Raw genomic sequence first — 25,252 nt, 5'->3', positions numbered from 1 at the left:
AACAGATCGGAAACACCACAATAGAATCCAATGCCTTTGCAAATGTGTTTCCAAACTGTTAGTTTTTCTCCCAAATGCGGTTTCTCAAAAAATGGTTTTGCCTACTTTTTATTATTATTATTACTTTTTCCAGAGTAAGACCAAAAGGCAAACATCCAGGAAATAGTTAAACACTGTTACAGCGCTTGAACTGTCTCAACAAACGTTTAGCTCTAAAATGTGTACATTAAAAGTCTATTAACATCTTTAACACAATCATCTGTGTTCCAATAGCGGTTAATCCACATGGTGATCAATAAAGTGAATGCTGGCTTTGTTCACATATTCGCAAGACGTTTTCACGATTCACGCATATTCTGAACAAGCACACTAGAATATGGTAATGAAAGGACAGGAAAATAACTGCTTTATTGGCTCTGGTCTTGTATCGTCACCTTGATTACTGTCCGTAAGAAAGTGGCATTAATCAAAAACCTAATTATGTAAGGTTCCCAATGCGCAAATACGCAGCATACTTAAACTTCTTCACAATCTTAAATCTTCCCACATGAATGTCAAATACGTACTGACAAGTACGGCCCTTTCCCAGTGTAACACTCTGCTGTGTTTGAACACCAACGATGGCTTGGATATGATGTATTAAACCACGATACTATTGTTCCCACTTTCTTTATTACTACCAAATGTGCTTTTCGTGTCAGCCCTTGTGGCCTAATGGATAAGGCACTGGCTTTCTAAGCCATGGATTGTGGTTTCGAGTCCCATCTGGGGTGTGATTTTGTTATAGGAGGCTGTGTGGTCCAGTGGTTAAAGATAAAGGGCTTTTAACCAGGAGGTCCCCCGGTACAAATCCCACCTCAGCCACTGACTCATTGTGTGACCCTGAGCAAGTCACTTAACCTCCTTGTGCTCCGTTTTTCGGGTGAGATGTAAATGTAAGTGACTCTACAGCTGATGCATAGTTCACACACCCTAGTCTCTGTAAGTTGCCATGTATAATAAAATCGGACATAATTATGGTATGTTTTATTAGCATGAAATATTTTGTAGATCTTGTTATCTGCTAAGTCCGCTCACGCTAGCCAGAACGTGCTCGAGTGCTCTGGCAACAGCCATGAAGCAAGTCAATTTTTCAGTTCAATTAAATAACTACTTTGTTTTTTGGATGGGGGTGTTTTTTGAAAAGATCAGTTAAATAGCTACATATTTTGAAATAAAGATGTATTCATTATTATGAACGTTAACAAAAATTATATTGTATTTACATTTCCCACGTGTGCTTGCCTTGTACAAATCTGACAGTTTCAACAAAGACATTTGACTTCGGTTCATTAGTTAGCCTATACTGCCATCTACAGCATTACTACGGGTTTCGTTTACTTCTTTTGGATATTTTCACAAATACTCGTGCGAGCATGTAGTCGTGGCCGAGTGGTTAAGGCGATGGACTAGAAATCCATTGGGGTTTCCCCGCGCAGGTTCGAATCCTGCCGACTACGTAAGCTTTGTTTTTAATTGATTGTATGTGTTCATTGTTAATCCATGTTTAAAGCTCAGGAAGTCTGAAATATTACTGGTTGTAGTTCATATCGCTTCGGTTCATTTTGTTAAAGAATGTTCATTTTGGCACCATTACAAATGCTGTGGTTTCTTTAAAGAAGAAAAGCCGAGGCCCGTACTGGGATCGAACCCGCGACCTTGGCGTTATTAGCACCACGCTCTAACCAACTGAGCTAACCGGCCACACACTCAAAACTTGATACTAGAACCCGAGGAAAATAAGTCCTGCGGACATTATGATTGTTCTACGAAGATGTTTTCATGTTAAACTGAACAATAACACATTCAAATTATTGGAAAGGCATAATTAGAGGCCTCGTCATAATGAGGCAGTTTAACAGTGTGAAGGATGTGGTGAGGTGCAGGCTTGCGGTGACTTTCTCTCATTTAACGACCTTGTGATTTGAATACTAACAAGAAAAACAAATCAAATTACCAAGCATTCGGTGGACGTTTTAAGAAATAAATAAACAAACAGATTTGTCAGAAGTGGGATTCGAACCCACGCCTCCAGAGAGACTGCGACCTGAACGCAGCGCCTTAGACCGCTCGGCCATCCTGACTTACACCGACGACTTTGCACAACACTGCAGTACACTGCTGAACCTCCAATGTCTGACGCTACAGTAAATCACCTGGTGTGTGCGTGAACTTATTCTTTATCTGTTTATATTAAGGAGGGCGACCTGTTTCGTCGCATTTTATATGGGATCACAAGGACACTCCTCTTACAGAAAGAAAATATACATCAAACAGAGTGATCGCTTCACGGTTAGAAACAAATCAGAACCGTCTGTTAGCAAATTAACTTCATGAAAAAACCACAGAGGCATTACATAAATGTTACAGATATCTTTCGTAGACAAAAAAGTTGTAACATAATTGAGTACATTTGTAAACAATCCGCCAGTAGCAGACATTATCTCAAAGCGCTATCATTTATTTTCAGCTCTTATGAAAGACAAGTATGCTTGCACATTATATCACAGATAACATGATAACCCTAGCTCTTCATTTAATCCCTCGGGTTGTACCGTATGGAAATAGAAATCCATTTGGATTCACATTGTAATAGTTTTTGATCGAGATTATCACCTCCTCGAGCTTGAAATATTTTTTTGTATGCCACGGTATTTAAGATCTGAAACGGAATGTTTGACATCTATAAAATGTCTAGCTAGTGGTGAGTGGATATCTTTTCTCCTAATTGAACTTTTATGATCGCTCATTAATGTGCAATCGTAACTGTCTAGTACTTTTACCAACATGCTGTAAATGGCAAGGACAAGAAATCAAATAAATGACATGAGTTTGTGACACCGACCACATATAATGGGGTAAGAAACTCCCATCTGCAACTTAATTGTTTGCAGTTAGTCTGGCAGGACACCTTAATCCAAAATGTAATTATCTCAAAGTGGTCACATACTTGTTCAATTAAGAATTATAAAAAAGTGGGTATACACCTTTCCCTTTGTGCATCTGTGCAATTTTGTCTATCATGGCTTCAGATTCTACCACACTCTCGCCCATTGCTGTTACTGACACTGGTTGTTCAGACCCTGTTGCTTTTACTGACATAAATGCACCTGTGGTGACTAGGAGGGATCAAACAGATCATTTAGCTTCTTCTCTTAGTCTCTTATATCTGAGTGAGCCAGAGAGTGAAGATGAAGGAGACTTGGTTAATAGTGTACAGGAGTTGGAACAAGTGAAACAGGATATACAAGCCATAAATGACCGTATAAGGAATGTAGAGCAGGATGTACATCAAGCTCAAACGAGTAGCTTTAATCGGGAGGAGATATTCAGAGAGCAGGTGCGAACACGTTTTGGGCAAACTGAAGAATTTGTAGTACAGCCTGTGTTAAAATTGGAAAAGGCTATTATTGATTCTTTAGGCAAGCGAGATAAAGCTTGGGAGCATAAACTTAACAAATTAGCCAGAAAGGCTAGTATCCCTTTATTGTCTTCGGTTCCAGCTGTGAACCAGGCTGAGAAGCATTACCTAGTGAAGGAAGAGGGTCAAAGTTGCCTATTAGAATTAATTTTCCAGAATTTGGTACAGATGAACAAACATCTGACGCAATGATATATGTGGAGCTGTGTGAGGAGTTTTTAGCCTTGCGCCCTATGTCTGACCCTGGATTGATGGCTACCTTGTCGTCTGTTCTGAAAGGATCAACAAAAAGTTGGTGGATTGCGGAACGCCACAATTTACATTCATGGTATGCTTTTAAAATCTCTTTTTTTAGGCTTTTTTTACCCTCCGATTTCCAAACCGAAATAGAAGATCGACTGAGGAACAGAGTGCAGTCCCCCCAGGAGTGCATTTGAGATTCTGCCTATGACTATCGTGCCTTGTGCATTAAGTGGAGACCTGAAGATTGAAGAAGCAGACGTGGTGCACCGAATCCTCAATAATGCCAATCCCAAACTTGCTAGTGGGCTGCGTGGGGCAATTAAGTCTGTGTCTGAGCTCGTGCAGGTGGGCACGATGATTGAGAGAGACTGGGCTAATCAAAAGGAATATTGGGCGAAGGTGAATAACAAGAACCTTCCATAGTCACGCCCACAAAAGAAGCCAAAGAAACTGGCAGAGGTGAGTGTTATCCACAGCAGGCCTAAAAAAACGTTTAATGAAACCTGGCCTGGATGTTTTATCACTTTTAGCAGTGCAGATAGAAGCAAGAGGGGTTTGCGGACAAGCTTTACTGGACACAGGTAGCACATACTCTCTAATCTGCTGGAAGCTATGGAAGGGGCTTTGCCGTCCAGAAGAAGAACTGACACCTTGTGCGGAGCAGCAGTTTTCCTTGGCAAATGGAACCTCTCACACAGCAATGGGTAAAGCTCACGTTACTTTCAGCTTTCATGACACGTTCTGGTCAATTCCTGTTTTCATCCTGGCAGATAAAGACCTGGCGTTTCCTATCGTCCTCGGGCTGGATTTTCTCGACAAGACCAAGACAAGAATTGACGTGGCAAATAGAAAGTATGGAGTTTGGAATGGAGGGAGATATATCTTTCATCCCTTCCTGGAAAAGACAGCATGGGAACAGGCATGGCGTCCCAGAGACTTGTTGCCCAGAATCTGTTTGCATTATGCGCTTCCACCTCAGAGCCCAAAAACTATCACGGCGCACATTAGCACTATTATCACAGAACCATCAGGTGCGTTGAGTGATTTATTGTCGTTGTTATGACCTGACCTTGTGGGAGTGATGAGGCAGTGGACACGGGTGTGTTCAAACCAGTTGGGAAGAACCAATGTTACAAAGCATGTAATACATACCATTGATGAAGTTCCTGTGCGTTCACGTGCCTATAGAGTCTCTCCACAGAAGCGAGCCATCATTGAGCATTATCTGCACCAGATGAAAGAGGATGGGGTTATTGAACCTTCGACTTCCGCCTGGGCTTCTCCTGTTGTGCTGGTGCCTAAGGCAGATGGATCTTGGCGTTTTTGTGTGGATTATCGGCGGATTAACGTAAAAACACATTTTGATGCATACCCCATGCCCTTGATACATGATATCCTCTAGTCTTTTAACCCTTTGCAGTCCATTTATTAAGTGTGCGTCAGGTGCGTCAGGTCCAATTTATTTTCACACGTGCAGTTAATTTTAGACGTGCTGTTTAAAAGTATTTTTTTCCACAGTCAAACAGGTTTAAAAGGCCCTGCATATCAACAAAGCACTCACTAGGCATCTCCAGCCCCTCCCCACCCTTTCGTTCGCTATCGCTTTCACATATGCTAAGAAATAAATAATAATAATAATAATAGTCGTACATCCCGATCAATCATCTCCTGATCACTCGTTTTATCACCAAACTCCTCAATAATGCAATCCAAGTCATTATTTTATTACTATAAGATCTCAAAAAGCTCGGCAAATGTCCGTGATAGTCTCTGTGCACTGCTACAGTAACAGCCAGCTTGTTTCCTTATGACCGCCCATATGGGATGCTAGGGGCAAGTATGACTATTAAAGATACGCCTTTTTTTTATTGGCTTGTCTCGGATCCTGTTGCTCCCACTCGGCTATTGAATGGTTTTCTTGGCTTTTTCCGGAGAAAAAACGACTAGAAAGCTGTTTTTTGCGTTTTTTGATGTCGGACAGGTCCGACAATGGACCGGATAGTTATAATTGCAATGTCGGACCAGATCTGACATAGGACCACAAAGGGTTAAAGGAGCTAGTGTTTTCAGTTCTCTTGACCTACAGTCAGGGTACTGGCAAGTGACGATGGCTGAGGATAGCAAGAAGAAGACTGCCTTTACCAGCCCTTTTGGATTGTTTCAATTCCACGTTATGCCTTTTGGATTGAAGAACGCCTCTGCCACGTTTCAGCGGCTAATGGAACAGGTCCTCGGTGAATTAAAGGGAGTATCTTGTTTTGTTTATATTGATGATACTAATGTGTATTCAAGGACGGAGGAGCAGCACTTAAGGGACCTTGGAGAGGTTTTTAAGAGATTACACCAAGCTCACCTTTCTTTAAATTTAAAGAAGTGTCATTTGTTTAATCACACTTTGACTTTTTTAGGTCATGTGGTTTCGGGAGATGGCATTTCTGCAGATCCAAAAAAATTGGATGCCATTCAGTCTTACCCTGAGCCCACAAACCTGAAGGAGGTCCAGCGGTTTTGGGAGTTGACCGGATGGTACCATAAATTCATTCCAGGTTTTGCTGACATCGCAGTACCCTTAAATAACCCGAAGAAGAAGGACATGCTGTGGAATTGGACTACAGAGTGTCATGAGAGCTGGATGAAACTCAAAGCAGCACTACAGTCTCCACCCATCCTCACGCATCCTGATCTTTCTAAACCTTTTAAGGTCTACACAGATGTCAGTGATGTGGGGTTGGGCGCAGTGATGGCTCAGAACTTTGATGGAGAGCATGTTATTGTCTTCTCATCCCGAATCCTCAGTAGTGCTGAAAAGAACTATTCCACTTCAGAGAAGGAGTGTTTGGCAATCGTTTGGGCTGTGGAGAAATGGTGTTATTTCTTGGAAGGAATACAATTATTATTATTATTTATTTCTTAGCAGATCCCTTATCCAGGGCGACTTACAATCGTAAGCAAATACATTTCAAGTGTTACAGTACAAGTAATACAATATGAGCAAGATAAATGCAATGACTTTGGTTCAAGCAAGTACAAGTGTGACAAAATACAATTCAATAATACAGCAGATAACAGTGACAGTGATAGTTACGTCAAGATATGATTAAATACAAAATACTACAAATTAAACACTTGGCAGATTACAGTATTCTGAAGTACAGGATTAAATGCAGTAAAATAGGGGGCAGATAAGAGCAAATAAAGCGCATTTATGGGAGGATGATAGTGTCCCAGAGGAAAAACAGAGGAGTTCTACAGGTGCTGTCTGAAGAGGTGAGTCTTAAGGAGGCGCCGGAATGTGTTCAGGGACTGGGTGGTCCTGACATCTGTAGGTAGGTCATTCCACCACTGCGGAGTGAGGGTGGAGAAGGAGCGGGCTCTGGAGGCAGGGGAGCGTAGAGGAGGTAGAGCCAGTCCTCTAGTGCAGGAGGAGCGGAGAGGTCGAGTGGGGGTGTAGGGAGAGATGAGGGTCTGGAGGTAGCTGGGTGCAGTCTGGTCAATTTGAAGTTGTAACCGACCATGCAGCTCTAGCCTGGGCCTTCAATTGTCCAAAGACATCCTCCCGGCTCACTAGATGGACACTCAGACTTCAACAATTTGACTTCACTGTGCTGTATCGAAAAGGAAGTCTCAATACCGTTCCTGATGCTTTATCGAAGGTTCCAGTATCTGGTCCATCCAATATTGCAGTCTACTCCAGCAATTCACAGAGCTTCAGCTTGGATTTGCCTGTTTTGTTTGACGAAATTGCGGCCTCTCAGTCAAGGGATAAGAACATCCAGGAGATCCTCGGTTCATTAACATCTTCCAACACCACCACCAAACCTGACCGCATCACCTATGTGGAACACCAGGGAGTTGTATATAGGCGGGTACCAATCAAAGGCGATGCATTCAAGTTTCAGCTTGTGGTCCCCTGAGTTAACATCAACTTTCTTACAATACTTCCACAACAATCCACTAGGGGGACATCTGGGCAGGCTAAAGACACTTCTCAGAATGCTGGAGGTGGCCTGGTGGCCAGAGATTCGCAAGGAAACTTGGAGACATACTAAGGAATGCCAGACCTGTCAGCAGTATAAGGCATCGAACACAAAACCTGCAGGAATTTTACAATCCACCACTGTTCCCGAACAGAGAGAAATGCTTAGAATCGACCTGATGGGCCCATTTCCCCGCAGTAAGAGCGGTAACACCATACTTGTGGTAGTTGTTGATTATTACTCAAAATGGGTTGAGTTTTTTTCCATTATGAGATGGCAAGACTCCCCGGATTATTAACATCCTGATTAGGGACATCTTTACTCGATGGGGCACACCACGCTATTTGGTGTCTGACAGAGGGAGCCAGTTCACCAGTCAACTCCTGAAAGGTATCTGTAAGACCTGGGGAGTTGTGAACAAGCTCACTACAGCATACCACCTGCAAATCAACCTCAAAGAACTTATAAACCGCTCGGTGAAGACAATGATCGCCTCTTATGTGGGGAATAACCATGAAGAATGGGATAAGTGGATTTACTGATTCCGATTCGCCATCAATTCTGCTCGCCAGGAATCCACAGGATTTAGTCCCACTTAATGGGCATTGGGGAGAAGATTAAAAGGGCCATTGGATTGGCTTTGTAATGTAGCTCCCCAGCAAGAGTCGTTAAGACAAAACTTACTTGAAAGGCAACAGCTGTTAGTTCATTAGGTGGTTAGTAATGTAGATAAGGCTCAGACTAGGCAGGCCAATTATTACAACTCCAAACGTAAATATGTAACATTTGAGGAGGGTGATTTGGTCTGGGTTAGGTCACACCCTTTATCTGAAGCTGCTTCTAAGTTTTCAGCTAAGCTTGCACCCAAATGGACTGGTCCATTTACAGTAATGAAGCGACTTGGACCGGTTAATTATCAAGTGCAGTTTGGTGATCACAAGTGTGACACCTTAAATGTAGTTAACTTAAAACCCTACTTTGGTTTTAAACCCAGTTGTGCCTCTTGTTTGGGGGGGGGGGAAATATGTGACACCGACCACATATAATGCAGTAAGAAACTCCCCATCTGCAACTTAATTGATTGCAGTTAGTCTGGCCAGACACCTTAATCCGAAATGTAATTATCTCAAATTGGTCACAAACTTGTTCAATTAAGAATTATAAAAAAGTGGGTATACAACCTTAAGAGGGGTAGTATAAAAGCACAGGTCTATCTATCAAGGTGGGTGGTTTTTTTTTCTACTTTTTGACCTCCTGCTGCCTCTGCACCTGTGCTCCTGATTGAATTTTCTAAGAAGCCTATGTACTCTGTAATTGCTGGATAAAGCGACATGTGGATACAAAATTATGCCATTAGCAGGAAATGATCTGAAAGCTAAAAGAGGATTTGTATCATCAAAGTGGTGAGACCATTCCTTTTTACCAATTTTCATTGCTGGATTTGTTTACTTTGTTGCTTTGCTTCGTTTCATTGTTGGATTTGTTTATTTTGTAACTTTGTTTTGTTGTGTGCATTGGATTATGTTTTTTTGCTTCTTACCTGGAGCTGGACTTATCTCAAGGAGTTTGGGCCCAACAATATATCTATTTATATCTCTCTCTGTCTGTCCTGTGCTTGTTTTTCATAACACATTGTTTTGCTCAATTGAGTGTGTGGATATGGGTACATGTAGATATATTTCCGCTGAGATGCATTAAAGGATAGTTTGTTTAGAACCATGGATTCAGGTTTTTTATGTCAGTTGGTTTGGTTAAGACTTTCTTTAAGATTACTCTTAATAATCTTTTTTCTTTCTAAAGATACATAGATTGGCCTTAGTCTTTCAAATAAAACCTTTACAAGTTGAAGCACAGGTCATCACTTGTGAGATACTGTACTCTTTTTTTTCATTGTATGGCAGACATTATCTCACATTATCTCTAGTTTCAAACGCATTATCAAAGGCGGCACAATTACGACATGGAAAAAATCCAGTATATTTGTCCAGTACACCTAGATCTCTCGAACATTAAAATGAGTCAGCCCTTAAAAAAACACTGTCCGTGTTCATTTCTGTGTATATGACATTGTCTATTATTATTATTATTATTATTATTTATTTCTTAGCAGACGCCCTTATCCAGGGCGACTTACAATTGTTACAAGGTATCACATTATTTTTACATACAATTACCCATTTATGCAGTTGGGTTTTTACTGGAGCAATCTAGGTAAAGTACCTTGCTCAAGGGTACAGCAGCAGTGTCCCCGACCGGGGATTGAACCCACAACCCTCTGGTCAAGAGTCCAGAGCCCTAACCACTACTCCACACTGCTGCCCTATACACAATACCTGTCATGTAAGCCTATTGGTATCAAACCGATCACAATTAATGTGATCCGTGTTTTCAGTCAGACTGATAGTTTTAATCAATCATCGAAAAAGCAGCAGTGCTTTGCAACTGTAGTGCGTCTTGCGTACCTTTTGGTAAGATACCCACTCAGAACTTGTCCGCTTCCTCCAGCCCCCTAAGGAACACTGGAGCAGTCATCAATAACAGGGAGCAGTTGGCCAAAAAACAACACTCGCTGTCTCCTTCACGCTCAAACACGAACACTCTCACTCTTCCTCGTGGATAGCGAGTCCAAACACTTTATAAACGCATTTCGCTGGCAAATCACTATAGAAATGATCCCGGAAAGTATTGTTTTATGGGCAAGTGGCCGACCGTCTCCCTCCAACTCTGAGTGGCACCGGTAGCTGTGCCACTGACAAATAAACAGGAGCTTTCATATAATGCAATTGCTGTTGCCCAGTGAGGTGTTACAACAACATTTCAAACTCATTCCAAACTGCAGGCGGTTAAAAGCTAAATTGGGTTCAAGTTTCTCGTATGATTTAAAAAGTAGGAGCCAGTTGCCTCATTTGCATTGTCTGCTTTCCTCCTTTGCACTGTGAAGTCTATCAAATTTGTGCTTAAAATCTGAATACGATTCCCATTTGAATCGTATATATTTGGTTTCCATTTTAGCTCTATGCATACACACTGTTCTGTTGAGCTCCCAGGGTGTTATCTAATAAAACACCATAATCGGTTAGCACGATCGGCTGTTAATCGAAATTTTGGTGTTTCAAGCCCACGCAGAGATGATGCTTTTTGCATTTCTTTATCGCATTAGAAAATGGCACTATAATACGTTTTTATTTCCTCCAATTACACTGAAGAAAAAAATGTGCTGTTTTTTTAATTCAAAAAATTAATTAAGAAAAAAATAATCCTAGTCGTGCTGTTTGCAAAAACCCGGGATCGAAGCAGGGACCGTTACAGTCTAACGCTCTCCCAACTGAGCTATTTTAGCTTGACGCGATTTTGCTGTCGAGACAGCATTCTTGTCGTCAATCGCCTTTTTGTCAAGCCAGTAAACCTGCATGTAATGAGAAACGTTCAACAGTTTGGAAACACCACAATAGAATCCAATGCCTTTGCAAATGTGTTTCCAAACTGTTAGTTTTTCTCCCAAATGCGGTTTCTCAAAAAATGGTTTTGCCTACTTTTTATTATTATTATTACTTTTTCCAGAGTAAGACCAAAAGGCAAACATCCAGGAAATAGTTAAACACTGCTACAGCGCTTGAACTGTCTCAACAAACGTTTAGCTCTAAAACGTGTACATTAAAAGTCTATTAACATCTTTAACACAATCATCGGTGTTCCAATAGCGGTTAATCCACATGGTGATCAATAAAGTGAATGCTGGCTTTGTTCACATATTCGCAAGACGTTTTCACGATTCACGCATATTCTGAACAAGCACACTAGAATATGGTAATGAAAGGACAGGAAAATAACTGCTTTATTGGCTCTGGTCTTGTCTCGTCACCTTGATTACTGTCCGTAAGAAGTGGCATTAATCAAAAACCTAATTATGTAAGGTTCCCAATGCGCAAATACGCAGCATATTTAAACTTCTTCACAATCTTAAATCTTCCCACATGAATGTCAAATACGTACTGACAAGTACTGCCCTTTCCCAATGTAATACTCTGCTGTGTTTGAACACCAACGATGGCTTGGATATGATGTATTAAACCACGATACTATTGTTCCCACTTTCTTTATTACTAGCAAATGTGATTTTTTTGTCAGCCCTTGTGCCCTAATGGATAAGGCACTGGCTTTCTAAGCCATGGATTGTGGTTTCGAGTCCCATCTGGGGTGTGATTTTGTTATAGGAGGCTGTGTGGTCCAGTGGTTAAAGATAAAGGGCTTGTAACCAGGAGGTCCCCCGGTACAAATCCCACCTCAGCCACTGACTCATTGTGTGACACTGTGCAAGTCACTTAACCTCCTTGTCCTCCGTTTTTCGGGTGAGATGTAAATGTAAGTGACTCTACAGCTGATGCATAGTTCACACACCCTAGTCTCTGTAAGTCGCCACGGATAAAGGCGTCTGCTAAATAAATAATAATAAAATGAACATAATTATAGTAAGTTTTATTGGCATGTGATATTTTGTAGATCTTGTTATCTGCTTAGTCACCTCACGCTAGCCAGAACGTGCTCGAGTGCTCTGGCAGCAGCCATGAAGCAAGTCAGTTTTTCAGCTGAAATAAATATCTACTTTGTTTTTGTGGATGGGGGTGTTTTGAAAAGATCAGTTAAATAGCTACGTATTTTGAAATAAAGATGTATTCATTATTATGAACGTTAACAGAAAGTATATTGTATTATTATTTCCCACGTGTGCTTGACTTGTACAAATCTGATAGAGTTTCAACAAAGGCATTTGACTTGGGTTCATTATTTAGCCTATACTGCCATCTACAGCATTACTGCGGGTGTCGTTTGCTTCTTTTGACAATAATACGGCTGTTTTCACGGAAAACCGTGAGAGCATGTAGCCGTGGCTGAGTGGTTAATGAACAAACAGAGCTGTCAGAAATGGAATTCGAACCCACGCTTCCAGGGTAACTGTGATCTGAACGCAGTGCCATATCTCGCTCAACCATCCTGAATTACACACGTCTTTTTACAACATTGCAGTACACTGCTGAACCTCCGATGTCTGACGCTGCAGTAAATCAACTCGTGTGTGTGTGTACTTATTCTTTTTCTGTTATATGAAGGAGGGCGACCTGTTTTGTCGCATTCTATATGGGATTGTAGCAGCCACACCCAGTGACACCCAGTGAGAGTCCTAATACCGACACTACTAAAAATTAATTAAAAAGGTTTGGAATAGGAATGACAACAGAATGACAAAGGCAGAATAACAATTCACAAAGCTTTATTACAATGATCCATGATTCACATAAATCAGTTCAAATAACTAACAATAAAATGTATTAAAGTTGTACTAAAAACAAGGAGGGGAAATTGAATAAAGCCAGCCAATAGCCATATTTTAAAAGCATGGGGTATTAGACCAACATATAGCAGCGATTACACTTCTCTTTAAGAGTGCTAGGTGATTGGAAACAGCTCTTCCCAGCAAGGGTTCAACAACAAAAGCCAGATTGTTAATACACACAAGTTTTAACAGTATTAGGGAACGTTAGCTGCAACATTACAGGATTAACTATATTAGAGCAATTCAACAACAATACAAGTTTAGTTAAGATAATTAGCAGCAACGTTCAGGTTTAGCAGCGGTGTAGCATAAGTAAACAGAAGCAAAAGGTGTGGGGACATTTACCTGCTGCTGGAACACTTTTAATCTAACAAAACAAAATTGATGAGACCGGGATTTAACCACACGTCTCAGAGCTTTATTCAAGAGACTAGCTCTCGAATTATCCAACACTTTACTTTTGGAATATACTCACACGGCTGTAAAACCGCAGACACAGAAACAGTGCGTCTCCAGAACACTGATCTACAGCAGCAGCACACCGAATCTCAGGTCCCACGCACCTGTCGGTACTTCCTCTCTCACCCCGCCTCATAGAAAGAAACTTTCTCACGTCAGCCCGGCTAGCTCAGTCAGTAGAGCATGAGACTCTTAATCTCAGGGTCGTGGGTTCGCGCCCCACGTTGGGCGTCCTTTTTAAATACAAATTGTAGATGTTTCTTCGAGGCAATTGAACAATGTCTGATTCTGTTCACATTGTATAAAGTATTGCAACACAATTACTTATTGGTCATTGTCATATAGCAATTGCTATTGTAAAATGTGTGCATCATTTAAAGCTATACCGATATTGAAATAAATAATCTTACTTTCGTGGGTTGGCTTCAATCTGTTTCTTTTTTTACACTTGTCATTACATCATTCATGGAGCAAGTTAGTATGTGCGTAATAAACCCAATCGGCCCTTGATACAATAGACAACCCTAGTCTGTGCTGAAATGAAATAATGCGGTTTTCTACTATAGCAAACGCAGCTTGTCGGAATGGCCGAGTGGTCTAAGGCGCCAGACTCAAGGACGCTGTCTTTCCAAAGAATTGTGTGTTCTGGTCTCCGAATGGAGGCGTGGGTTCAAATCCCACTTCTGACAGTTCACTTTTACTTATTTTTAAAATGAATAAATCTGTTCATTTTACTATAAAAGATTGTTTCAAGGAAATCAACAGCTGATACCAAACTCTTGTCAGCACTCAATACCATTTTAATTTCCATTTTAAATCGGACTAAAATAGCATTCCTAACACAGTTTGCATTTTTGTTGTAAACACGCTACTTGTCGAAGTCACTGAAAAATATTTTGTGTAGAAACATGTTATTTAACTAAAGATTGTTTTAATATTTCAAATAACATATTACTTTGAAAAACATCTCCAACTGCCACTGGATCGTGGTCTCAGGCTGGGATGTGGACCATTGAGAACAGTATAAACAATCTATTAGTGGAAGTAGCTTACATGAGAAATGCCCTCGTTTAACATGCTAGGATGATCGACTTCGGTATTCTCCAACTGCTGTTTACATTTTCTAACACGTTATGAGGACGAATACAAAGGTTGACAGCTTCCTTGTAAGTGGGGGTAAGCACAAGTTATTTTCAGATGTAATGTCTATTTTAAACTCAATCTAGTCCTGCGTAGTGCAAAAGACATTGCTATATTTTTATATTAGTCAAGCCCTTTTTAAAGTGTTCTTAAATTGTTTTAACATTAGCAATGATCAATTTAAATGTGGTTATTGATTTAAACAACTGAACAATTGTGGGCTTGATGGTTTCTTTTTTCTACGTTTCTACCGGAATGAAATACGCACTCAAAATGTGTCCCCTTCCTTCAACAACCCCCGACTGAAGATTGAAGTGGTCATTACTTGCAGCGAGTAGGTTCCCGATAACAACACTCATTGTCAGCTCGGTGCTGAGAAGAAAACACTGCCACTCCTCCTGATGGATACCGAGACCAATCCCTTCAAAACGTGTTTCATTCTAGAAATTATCCTTGCAAATATAGTCTTAACTTGTATTAGCAGACCGTCGCCCCCAACTGGCAAGCTCTACTTCATATGAAACAATGACTGGGCAACAACGAGGTGTTACATTAACAATACAAACTAACTCGAGACAGCCAAGCCGTTAAAGCATACCTTAAGTTTGTCGCGTGATACAAAAGCAAGTATTGGCATTTTTGCATTGTCTGCCTCGTCAAACAAGCTCGAGCCACAGCACACAGCGCTGCTGCATCGGGACACAGATTGTGGATTTATAAGCGACTGAATAAACGAGCTGAGACTACTTTTTAAAGAAATTGAAAACATACCTCTAGTCGAAATATTTGCTATTTAGTTAATTCAATTATTTTTTAAATTTGCAATCACAGACTACATTGCCAAAATAAAAATAAAAAACAACTGACAATCTGATTTGCTCGTATCAAGCTGCAATGAAGCCTATGAGAATCGCTAGCGTCATTAAAGGGGAATTAGCTCAAATGGTAGAGCGCTCGCTTAGCATGCGAGAAGTAGCGGGATCGATGCCCGCATTCTCCAAATAATTTTAAAGTATCTGCATATTTTCTCCCAGCGCATTATGGAGTTAAATACAAAGTGTGACAATTCTTTGTAACAGAGACGCCCACCCTGCATGTGTATTTTAATGCACAGTCTGCTAATTTGTAATAATCCCCGGACTGAAAAAACTGCAGCGCGTGATATTTTGTAGGTCTTCTTATCTCCTATGTCCGCTAACGCTAGGCACAACGTGCCCGAGTGCTGTAGCAGCAGCCATGAAGCAAGTTAGTTTTTCAGTAGAAATAAAGTTTTTGTGTATGGGTGTTTTGAGAAGATCAGTTAAATAGTTACGTATTTTGAAATAAGGATGGATTCATTATTATGAACGTTGGCAGAAAGGATATTGTATTATTATTTCCCACGTGTGCTTGACTTGTACAAATCTGATAGAGTTTCAACAAAGGCATTTGACTTGGGTTCATTATTTAGCCTATACTGCCATCTACAGCATTACTGCGGGTGTCGTTTGCTTCTTTTGACAATAATACGGCTGTTTTCACGGAAAACCGTGAGAGCATGTAGCCGTGGCCGAGTGGTTAATGAACAAACAGAGCTGTCAGAAATGGAATTTGAACCCACGCTTCCAGGGTAACTGTGATCTGAACGCAGCGCCATAGCTCGCTCAACCATCCTGAATTACACACGTCTTTTTACAACATTGCAGTACACTGCTGAACCTCCGATGTCTGACGCTGCAGTAAATCAACTCGTCTGTGTGTGTACTTATTCTTTTTCTGTTTATATGAAGGAGGGCGACCTGTTTTGTCGCATTCTATATGGGATTGTAGCAGCCACACCCAGTGACACCAAGTGAGAGTCCAAATACCGACACTACTAAAAATTAATTAAAAGGTTTGGAATAGGAATGACAACAGAATGACAAAGGCAGAATAACAATTCACAAAGCTTTATTACAATGATCCATGATTCACATAAATCAGTTCAAATAACTAACAATAAAATGTATTAAAGTTGTACTAAAAACAAGGAGGGGAAATTGAATAAAGCCAGCCAATAGCCACATTTTAAAAGCATGGGGTATTAGACCAACATATAGCAGCGATTACACTTCTCTTTAAGAGTGCTAGGTGATTGGAAACAGCTCTTCGCAGCAAGGGTACAACAACAAAAGCCAGATTGTTAATACACACAAGTTTTAACAGTATTAGGGAACGTTAGCTGCAACATTACAGGTTTAACTATATTAGAGCAATTCAACAACAATACAAGTTTAGTTAAGATAATTAGCAGCATCGTTCAGGTTTAGCAGCGGTGTAGCATAAGTAAATAGAACCAAAAGGTGTGGGGACATTTACCTGCTGCTGGAACACTTTTAATCTAACAAAACAAAATTGATGAGACCGGGATTTAACCACACGTCTCAGAGCTTTATTCAACAGACTAGCTCTCGAATTATTCAACACTTTACTTTTGGAATATACTCACACGGCTGTAACACCGCAGACACAGAAACAGCGCGTCTCCAGAACACTCATCTACAGCAGCAGCACACCGAATCTCAGGTCCCACGCACCTGTCGGTACTTCCTCTCTCACCCCGCCTCAAAGAAAGAAACTTTCTCCCGTCAGCCCGGCTAGCTCAGTCGGTAGAGCATGAGACTTTTAATCTCAGGGTCGTGGGTTCGAGCCCCACGTTGGGCGTCCTTTTTAAATACAAATTGTAGTTGTTTCTTCGAGGCAACAGAGCAATGTCTGATTCGGTTCACATTGTATAAAGTATTGCAACACAATTACTTATTGGTCATTGTCATATAGCAATTGCTATTGTAAAATGCGTGCATCATTTAAAGCTATACCGATATTGAAATAAAGAATCTTACTTTCGTGGGTTGGCTTCAATCTGTTTCTTTTTTTACACTTGTCATTACATCATTCATGGAGCAAGTTAGTATGTGCGTAATAAACCCAATCGGGCCTTGATACAATAGACAACCCTAGTCTGTGCTGAAATGAAATAATGCGGTTTTCTACTAAAGCAAACGCAGCTTGTCAGAATGGCCGAGTGGTCTAAGGCGCCAAACTCAAGGACGCTGTTTTTCCAAAGAATTGTGTGTTCTGGTCTCCGAATGGAGGCGTGGGTTCAAATCCCACTTCTGACAGTTATCTTTTACTTATTTTTTAAATGAATCAATTTGTTCATTTTACTATAAAAGATTGCTTCAAGGAAATCAACAGCTGATACCAAACTCTTGTCAGCACTCAATACCATTTTAATTTCCATTTTAAATTGGACTAAAATAGCGTTCCTAACACAGATTGCATTATTGTTGTAAACTGGCTGCTTGTCGAAGTCACTGAAAAATATTTTGTGTAGAAACATGTGTTATTTAACTAAAGATTGTTTTAATATTTCAAATAACATATTACTTTGAAAATCATCTCCGACTGCCACTGGATCGTGGTCTCAGGCTGGGATGCGGACCATTGAGAACCGTATAAACGATCTATTAGTGGAAGTAGCTTACATGAGAAATGCCCTCGTTTAACATGCTAGGATGATCGACTTAGGTATTCTCCAACTGCTGTTTACATTTTCTAACAAGTTATGAGGACGAATACAAAGGTTGACAGCTTCCTTGTAAGTGGGGGTAAGCACAAGTTATTTTCAGATGTAATGTTTTTATTTAAGATCAATATTGTCCTGCGTAGTGCAAATCAAATTACTATATTTTTATATTAGTCAAGCCGTATTTAAAGTGTTCTTAAATTGCTTTAGCATTAGCAATGACCAATTTGAAATTTGCTTATTGATTTTAACAAGTGAGCAATTTATGTGTTTCTTACCCGTTAAGTGCCATTGTCCTAATCTGAGACTACTTTGTCATTTTTGGCGCATTTTTAACTGGCATGTTATTTGAATTTTCTTTTAACTCTATTGTTATGATAATTTACTCTAATTTTGTTAACCGTAACAGTTAAGTCTAGATGTAAGGTATCAGATTAAATAAACAAAGCTTGTGTTCAGATATTTTTTTTTGTTTTAATAAATGTATTGGTCCTCTATGGGTAGAGTCAGGTAAACTGCATACCTGCCGTTTCAACACCTTAACAATTACAAAATACACACACTAAATTGAAAAGTAATAACACAAAGTCTTGCCTTCAGTTAATATTTTAGAAAATCTATTTTGCTACAGAAGACAATGTCTCTCTGGGGTTGGCCTGTCATTAGATTGCCGATGTAAGATCCCTGGTCCCATCGTAGAAGCAGGATAGTTTATTCACAAATAAATACATACACGTTTGTTTATGTTTCTTTTGTTGGTAAATTAACCCAATACATTATTGCATTCTGCCACATAATTAGACGATCAAAGCCCATTTGTGCCAGTGCGCATTCAAAGGAGACGCGCTGAGAGAATCCTAGTTAAATACTAGTTTTACTGATTTAAACTAGTTGTTTAATGTTTTCTTTACTTTTAAAGCTGAGAATCAAACACACTTGCGACAACTTCATAGCCCTGCTGGCTACGAACACATATCGAGTCGGCTGTTTCCTATAACCCTGGTGATACCGAGTGTTTTCCAAGTATCAGCATCGGCATTACCATGCGTTTGGCATGCTTGCTGTGCACTCTAGCATTGCATAACAAGCATGTAGTATGCCGGGACTTCGTGGCGCAACGGTAGCGTGTTCAAATCACATCGAGGTCAAAGCCTTCTTTGTTTCTATTCCGCACTATTTTGTTTTTTAACGTGTTTGGATTTGAATGTTTCCGTGCATTTATTTAAACAATTTAGCCTACACGACATATCGATTGTATAGCGATCAAACAGAGATTTATTGTATTGTGATTCTTTTTTATGTTTTATTTGATACTGCACAATAAATTAAAGTGACTCCCAAATTAATGTTGGCCAGTCTTCAATGACATAGTTGGGTAATAAAGTCATATTAACACTTCATTGCATGTTATATTGAAAACAGCTCTACAAAAACTAGTTTTGAAGAAACTTAAAGTACAGCAAGTAATTATTGATGCCTTAAAGCTTAACAGACCTGTACAAATTAACAAAGAAAACATAAAAAGGGGCACATAGTCGGCAGGATGTGAACATGAGCGGGGAACCTGCAACATCTTTTAAGTCCATCACCTTAACTTCTTGGCCAAAACTACTTTGTGTAAAGTACCAAGTTCTATAAACATATCACAGACCAAGAACAAATACACACAGTTTGTTTTTAATAAAACATTGACGAAACCACAATCCCTGGTTTAGGAGGCTAGTGCCTTATCCTTTAGGTGACTGCGGCACTTTCATATGGATAGTAGTCAGCGTGACAAAATACAACCAGAGGGAAAAAAGCAGTGGTTTCCCTGTCATTCCATTGCCATATTACATTGTGCATGTTGAGAATATGCGGGAATCCTGAAAACAGCATTGTAATATGTGAACAAATTAATAACCAAATTTAATTAACGCATGGATTAAACGCTATTGAGTGTTACGGTTGTTAATTAACTTGCAAAGCAAACGTTTTAGAGCTCAATTTTTAAGAGAGTTCAAGAGCTGACATATGCAGGAGCTGGCAATATTGACGTATTCCCAAGGGCTTTATCTTTTGGTCTTTCTGGGAACAATTTAAAAAGAAAAGAAAGCAATGTCATTTGTAAAGAAACGAATTTGATAGAAAACCTAATGTTTTCGAGGTCAGTTGTCGATTTAAATGTGTCCAGTAATGTGCACATTTCCCTGATTGCGAATATAATACGAAGTCTTACCTTCAGTTAATATTTTAGAAAAACTGCTTTGCAAACAGAAGAAAAACACGCTAGCAGAGGATGGTTTCGATCCATCGACCTCTGGGTTATGGGCCCAGCACGCTTCCGCTGCGCCACTCTGCTGCTGTTGCAGCATAACTCAATTACCAAGCAGCAGAAAAAAAAAAAACTGAACTCATCGTTTTAACCAGCCACACGGCAGTGGCCGGGCCAAACCATGGAAACGTCGTAAATCAGAGTTGATCCGTTTTCTTTTCTCCCAAATACGTTATGCAAAGTATGCAACTTTTCTGCCCACTTTGATCACAGGCAGTTTTATTCCCCAGTTTCGGCGGCCAATTACAATATTCTGTCTCTCGAAAGCATCTTAAATCGTGGAAAGCGCTCTTTGTTTAAAATTACACAGAAGACTTCTTTTGTTCGACCAGGCTTACAATTACATATTTTCTTGTTTTCAAATAGATTTTTTGAAGCGCATATGGGGCGCTATAGAAAATATATATGATTAATTGATTGAATGTTGGCCTGCGTTTGGTCTGGCAGGGTTAATTCTTAAAAAGACAACGCTGAAGGGTCTGATAAATGATTGCAATTATTTGAGATGCTGCATGTAGACAATAATGTAGGAGCACCACCACAGTTCCGACAAGGTTCCATAGCGTAGTGGTTATCACGTCTGCTTTACACGCAGAAGGCCCTGGGTTCCATCCCCAGTGGAACCACTGCAGTTTGTTTTTAAATGATATCAATCCCTGGTCAAGACAAAGTCTCTCTGGGGTTGGCCTGTCATTAGATTGCCGATGTAAGATCCCTGGTCCCATCGTAGAAGCAGGATAGTTTATTCACAAATAAATACATACACGTTTGTTTACGTTTCTTTTGTTGGTAAATTAACCCAATACATTATTGCATTCTGCCACGTAATTAGACGATCAAAGCCCATTTGTGCCAGTGCGCATTCAAAGGAGACGCGCTGAGAGAATCCTAGTTAAATACTAGTTTTACTGATTTAAACTAGTTGTTTAATGTTTTCTTTACTTTTAAAGCTGAGAATCAAACACACTTGCGACAACTTCATAGCCCTGCTGGCTACGAACACGTATCGAGTCGGCTGTTTCCTATAACCCTGGTGATACCGAGTGTTTTCCAAGTATCAGCATCGGCATTACCATGCGTTTGGCATGCTTGCTGTGCACTCTAGCATTGCATAACAAGCATGTAGAATGCCGGAACTTCGTGGCGCAACGGTAGCGCGTCTGACTCCAGATCAGAAGGTTGCGTGTTCAAATCACGTCGAGGTCAAAGCCTTCTTTGTTTCTATTCCGCACTATTTTGTTTTTTAACGTGTTTGGATTTGAATGTTTCTGTGCATTTATTTAAACAATTTAGCCTACACAACATATCGATTGTATAGCGATCAAACAGAGATTTATTGTATTGTGATTCTTTTTTATGTTTCATTTGATACTGCACAATAAATTAAAGTGACTCCCAAATTAATGTTGGCCAGTCTACAATGACATAGTTGGGTAATAAAGTCATATTAATGTAACCCACTATTACAATGAGTCACATTGAGAATTAAGTTCAGGGAAAATATATGTGAATTCTGGAGATCTCTCTCTAATGCTGCGTATACCCTTCTTAAGAAAATGTACTTTACGTTATACAGTTGCCTTAATATATTTATACCAGGTTACTTTATTATAAAGAATCACTCAGCAACAACAAATATACTTTATGAAAAGAAAATGTTTATAAAAGTAATATATATGTAGCAATTAAAATTGTTACAATATTGTTCACAGTAAAAAAAAAAACATTGGAAATAAAAATATAGAATAAAACAAAATGTTTCTATCAGTTGTGCACAACGACTAAAGTACCTCCGGAGGACTTAAATATAAAAAAAAACAAGTCCTTCTGCTGAACTGTACAGTCCCGCTGCAATATTACAAGCCGTCTCGGTAGATGCAATGGATCAAGTCCTCCACTCTTCGTAATCTCCGGTCTCCACGAACTATTAATAAAATATAATAGCAATGCAGGACAGTGAAGATACAGCATATAGAAATTTCAGATGTATTCCTAGGACGGTAGCTCTAGCACTCGTTTGCACATTGGAAATTAACATGCAGGCAACTGACTGTGCACGTGTTTATTGCGGGCACAGAAGGGGGGGTCGTGTTAAAGAAACAGACTCACTGATACCCATATTTGGAAACAGGAAGCATGGGGGTTACATTCTCCCTCCCTAAAAGCTATCGTCCTCGATAGTAACACCCACAAAAAATATCCATATATTTATTTAATCATCTTCTATATGCTAATGCGAAATCAAAGCCTGAATCAATAGCTCGGTCTGTTTATGCAACTGTTCCAATATCATTTTGTTTTGCTGTTGTACACAGGAAACAATTTGTGAAACAGCTCTATTGTAATCGTGTTTCTTGTCAGAAGTTATCTTTTGACAAGTTACTTCAAAATCTTTGAACTTAGATGGCAGTTTCCTCTCTCTTTCTGATCGTCTTAACACTTGGGGATCTATGGTCTCCCTAGGCTCAGTTTTGGAACTTTGTTGAAGTTCACCCAGTGCTGATTCTGAGACTTCCTCGGTTATTTCTCTTTCAATAGTAACCTCAGTTACTGGTCCCGTCACGTCGTCTTCATGCAAAGAAGAATGGAGTGGAGGATCTTCATCAGTCATTGGCAGGTAAGTACAGAACTCAGGAGCTTCTGGATTCAATCCAGAACCAGCAATATTCTGTTCTTCTTCAGAAGGAATTACCGATTGATCTGTATCATCCTCATCAGAATTTCCAGTTTCATCCAAGGTCCCTGCAGTCTGCCTCGTCCTCGTACGTCTTGCCTTCTCAGGTACTGTGCCATCATCAACTCCCTCTTCAGCCGATATGAATCCACAAGGACACAACATGTCTCTGTGTAATGTTCTCTCAGGTCCATCATCTTTCTCTGGTCTAATCACATAGACTGGCAGCTCTTCTCTAACCTGCCGTACGACAATGTAAACAGCGTGTTCCCAGCGGTCAGCTATTTTGTGCTTCCTACGCAAATTTACATTCCTAACCAGGACTCGATCTCCTTCCTCCAAGGATGATGCTATGACCTTCTTGTCCCATCTCTGTTTATTGGCCAGCTGTCTTTACTCTGCTTCCTTAGTGGCTCGCTCGTAGGCATATTTTAGCCTCTGACGAAGTTCCTTCACATATTGCTGATGAGTCTTATGGTCATGTCCAACAGGACTGATGCCAAAGCACAAATCTATAGGCAATCTTGGCTGCCTACCAAACATGAGGAAGAACGGAGACTCTCCAGTAGTGTCATTACGAGTGCAGTTATATGCATGAACGAGAGGGCGAACATACTTCCTCCAGTTATCTTTCTTCTTCTCAGAGAGGGTACCCAGCATGTCAAGGAGGGTTCTGTTAAATCTTTCCACTGGATTTCCTCTAGGATGGTAAGGTGTAGTTCTAGATTTAGTGCCACAAATTTTACAGAGCTCTGAAATGAGTTCAGACTGAAAATTTGCACCTTGATTGCTATGAACTCTCTTGGGAAACCCGTAGTGGCAAATTACATTCTCCCACAACAGATTGGCTACAGTCTTGGCAGTCTGGTCTTTAGTTGGATATGCTTGCGCATATTTTGTGAAGTGATCGGTTATAACTAGTATGTTCCGAATATCTTTGGAATCAGGTTCTAATGATAGAAAATCTATGCAGACAAGCTCCATGGGAGCATAAACATTTATATTGACCATTTTTGCAGCCTTCTCTGCCCTTGCTTTTCTGCGTAAGCACCTCTCACAAGTTTTGCATTTCTGTTCCACATCCCGGGTCATCCTTGGCCAATAGAAGCGTGCTCTAGCCAAATCCAGAGTCCTCTCATAGCCAAGATGTCCAGTTTCATCATGTACTCCTTCCAAAGCTCTAGCCTGGTGACTTTGTGGAATCACCAACTGATCGAATAGTTCTTCATTCCTCATCACCCGCCGATGTAGAACACCCTCTTTAAGGAGAAGTTTAGGCCACTCTTTTAAAAGTAATCTTACTTCAGGGGTCTCTGACTTTCTGAATTTTTCTTCAAGCTTTCTGCCTTTCCCCAACAACTGAATGACTCTGGACAGATTAACATCTCTGTTTTGAAGAACTTTCCAGTTTTCTAAAGTTAATCCAGGAAGTAATGGTTGCCCTGGCCATGGTTCTGGAAATTCAAAATCATCTGGAATGGCACCCTCTCCATTAGGTAAAGCATCTACAGCGCTAGGTTTGTTCCCACTCACTTCTATCTCTGGATTCTCTTGCTCACCAGGCTCTTCTGATTCAACTTCCTGTGCAAGTACTACTACCTTATGCCTCAGGAAAGCAGCCTTACACACATCTGACTCCAGGGTGTCAAAATCAGGGTCTTGTCTGGTTCTGGACAGCATTTTAGCAATTCTCTCCACTTGCTTCTGGGAGTCATCATCATCTGCAGCAGGTCCATTTGGCCTTCGGGATAAGCCATCTGCATCCATATTAGTTTTTCCAGATCTGTAGCTTATGTCAAAGTTATAGATAGACAGGGCTGACAACCACCTATGTCCTGCAGCATCCAATTTTGCAGTTGTGAGAACACATGTCAGAGGATTATTATCTGTCACTAGTTTGAATTCTGTCCCATATAAATAGTCATGAAACTTTTCACTTATTGACCATTTCAAAGCTAAAAATTCCAATTTGTGAACAGGGTAGTTTTCGTTCACTTCGTCCTCGACTAGCATATGAGATAACTCTCATTTTACCATCCTGGACCTGGTAGAGTGCTGCTCCCAGGCCTGTGATACTGGCATCTGTGTGTAAGATATAATGGAGTT

At 40.3% G+C, this 25,252-nt stretch overlaps 10 non-coding genes across 10 annotated transcripts; 6 read left to right on the top strand and 4 right to left on the bottom strand.

Moving 5' to 3' along the window:
• The first annotated feature begins 1,417 nt into the window (after nt 1–1,417).
• Nucleotides 1,418–1,499, top strand: trnas-aga (transfer RNA serine (anticodon AGA)). The gene has a single exon. It is a non-coding gene; the product is annotated as a tRNA-Ser (tRNA).
• Nucleotides 1,500–1,669: 170 nt separating this feature from the next.
• On the bottom strand, nt 1,670–1,743 carry trnai-aau (transfer RNA isoleucine (anticodon AAU)). The gene has a single exon. It is a non-coding gene; the product is annotated as a tRNA-Ile (tRNA).
• A 298-nt stretch (nt 1,744–2,041) lies between these two features.
• On the bottom strand, nt 2,042–2,123 carry trnal-cag (transfer RNA leucine (anticodon CAG)). Its single transcript has one exon. It is a non-coding gene; the product is annotated as a tRNA-Leu (tRNA).
• An 8,033-nt stretch (nt 2,124–10,156) lies between these two features.
• On the bottom strand, nt 10,157–10,372 carry LOC131703397 (small nucleolar RNA U3). The gene has a single exon (XR_009309858.1). It is a non-coding gene; the product is annotated as a small nucleolar RNA U3 (small nucleolar RNA).
• Nucleotides 10,373–14,049: 3,677 nt separating this feature from the next.
• trnal-caa (transfer RNA leucine (anticodon CAA)) lies at nt 14,050–14,160 on the top strand. Its single transcript has 2 exons — nt 14,050–14,087; nt 14,115–14,160. It is a non-coding gene; the product is annotated as a tRNA-Leu (tRNA).
• A 714-nt stretch (nt 14,161–14,874) lies between these two features.
• On the bottom strand, nt 14,875–15,080 carry LOC131703589 (small nucleolar RNA U3). The gene has a single exon (XR_009310028.1). It is a non-coding gene; the product is annotated as a small nucleolar RNA U3 (small nucleolar RNA).
• A 2,140-nt stretch (nt 15,081–17,220) lies between these two features.
• On the top strand, nt 17,221–17,293 carry trnak-uuu (transfer RNA lysine (anticodon UUU)). Its single transcript has one exon. It is a non-coding gene; the product is annotated as a tRNA-Lys (tRNA).
• A 347-nt stretch (nt 17,294–17,640) lies between these two features.
• trnal-caa (transfer RNA leucine (anticodon CAA)) lies at nt 17,641–17,751 on the top strand. Its single transcript has 2 exons — nt 17,641–17,678; nt 17,706–17,751. It is a non-coding gene; the product is annotated as a tRNA-Leu (tRNA).
• A 3,274-nt stretch (nt 17,752–21,025) lies between these two features.
• trnav-uac (transfer RNA valine (anticodon UAC)) lies at nt 21,026–21,098 on the top strand. The gene has a single exon. It is a non-coding gene; the product is annotated as a tRNA-Val (tRNA).
• Nucleotides 21,099–21,606: 508 nt separating this feature from the next.
• Nucleotides 21,607–21,678, top strand: trnaw-cca (transfer RNA tryptophan (anticodon CCA)). The gene has a single exon. It is a non-coding gene; the product is annotated as a tRNA-Trp (tRNA).
• The last annotated feature ends 3,574 nt before the right edge of the window (nt 21,679–25,252 follow it).

Source organism: Acipenser ruthenus, chromosome 32, assembly GCF_902713425.1.
Source record: "Acipenser ruthenus chromosome 32, fAciRut3.2 maternal haplotype, whole genome shotgun sequence".
Classification (NCBI taxonomy): domain Eukaryota; kingdom Metazoa; phylum Chordata; class Actinopteri; order Acipenseriformes; family Acipenseridae; genus Acipenser; species Acipenser ruthenus.
Note: the sequence above shows the minus strand (reverse complement) of the source record. Positions and strands in the feature narration are given on the sequence as shown.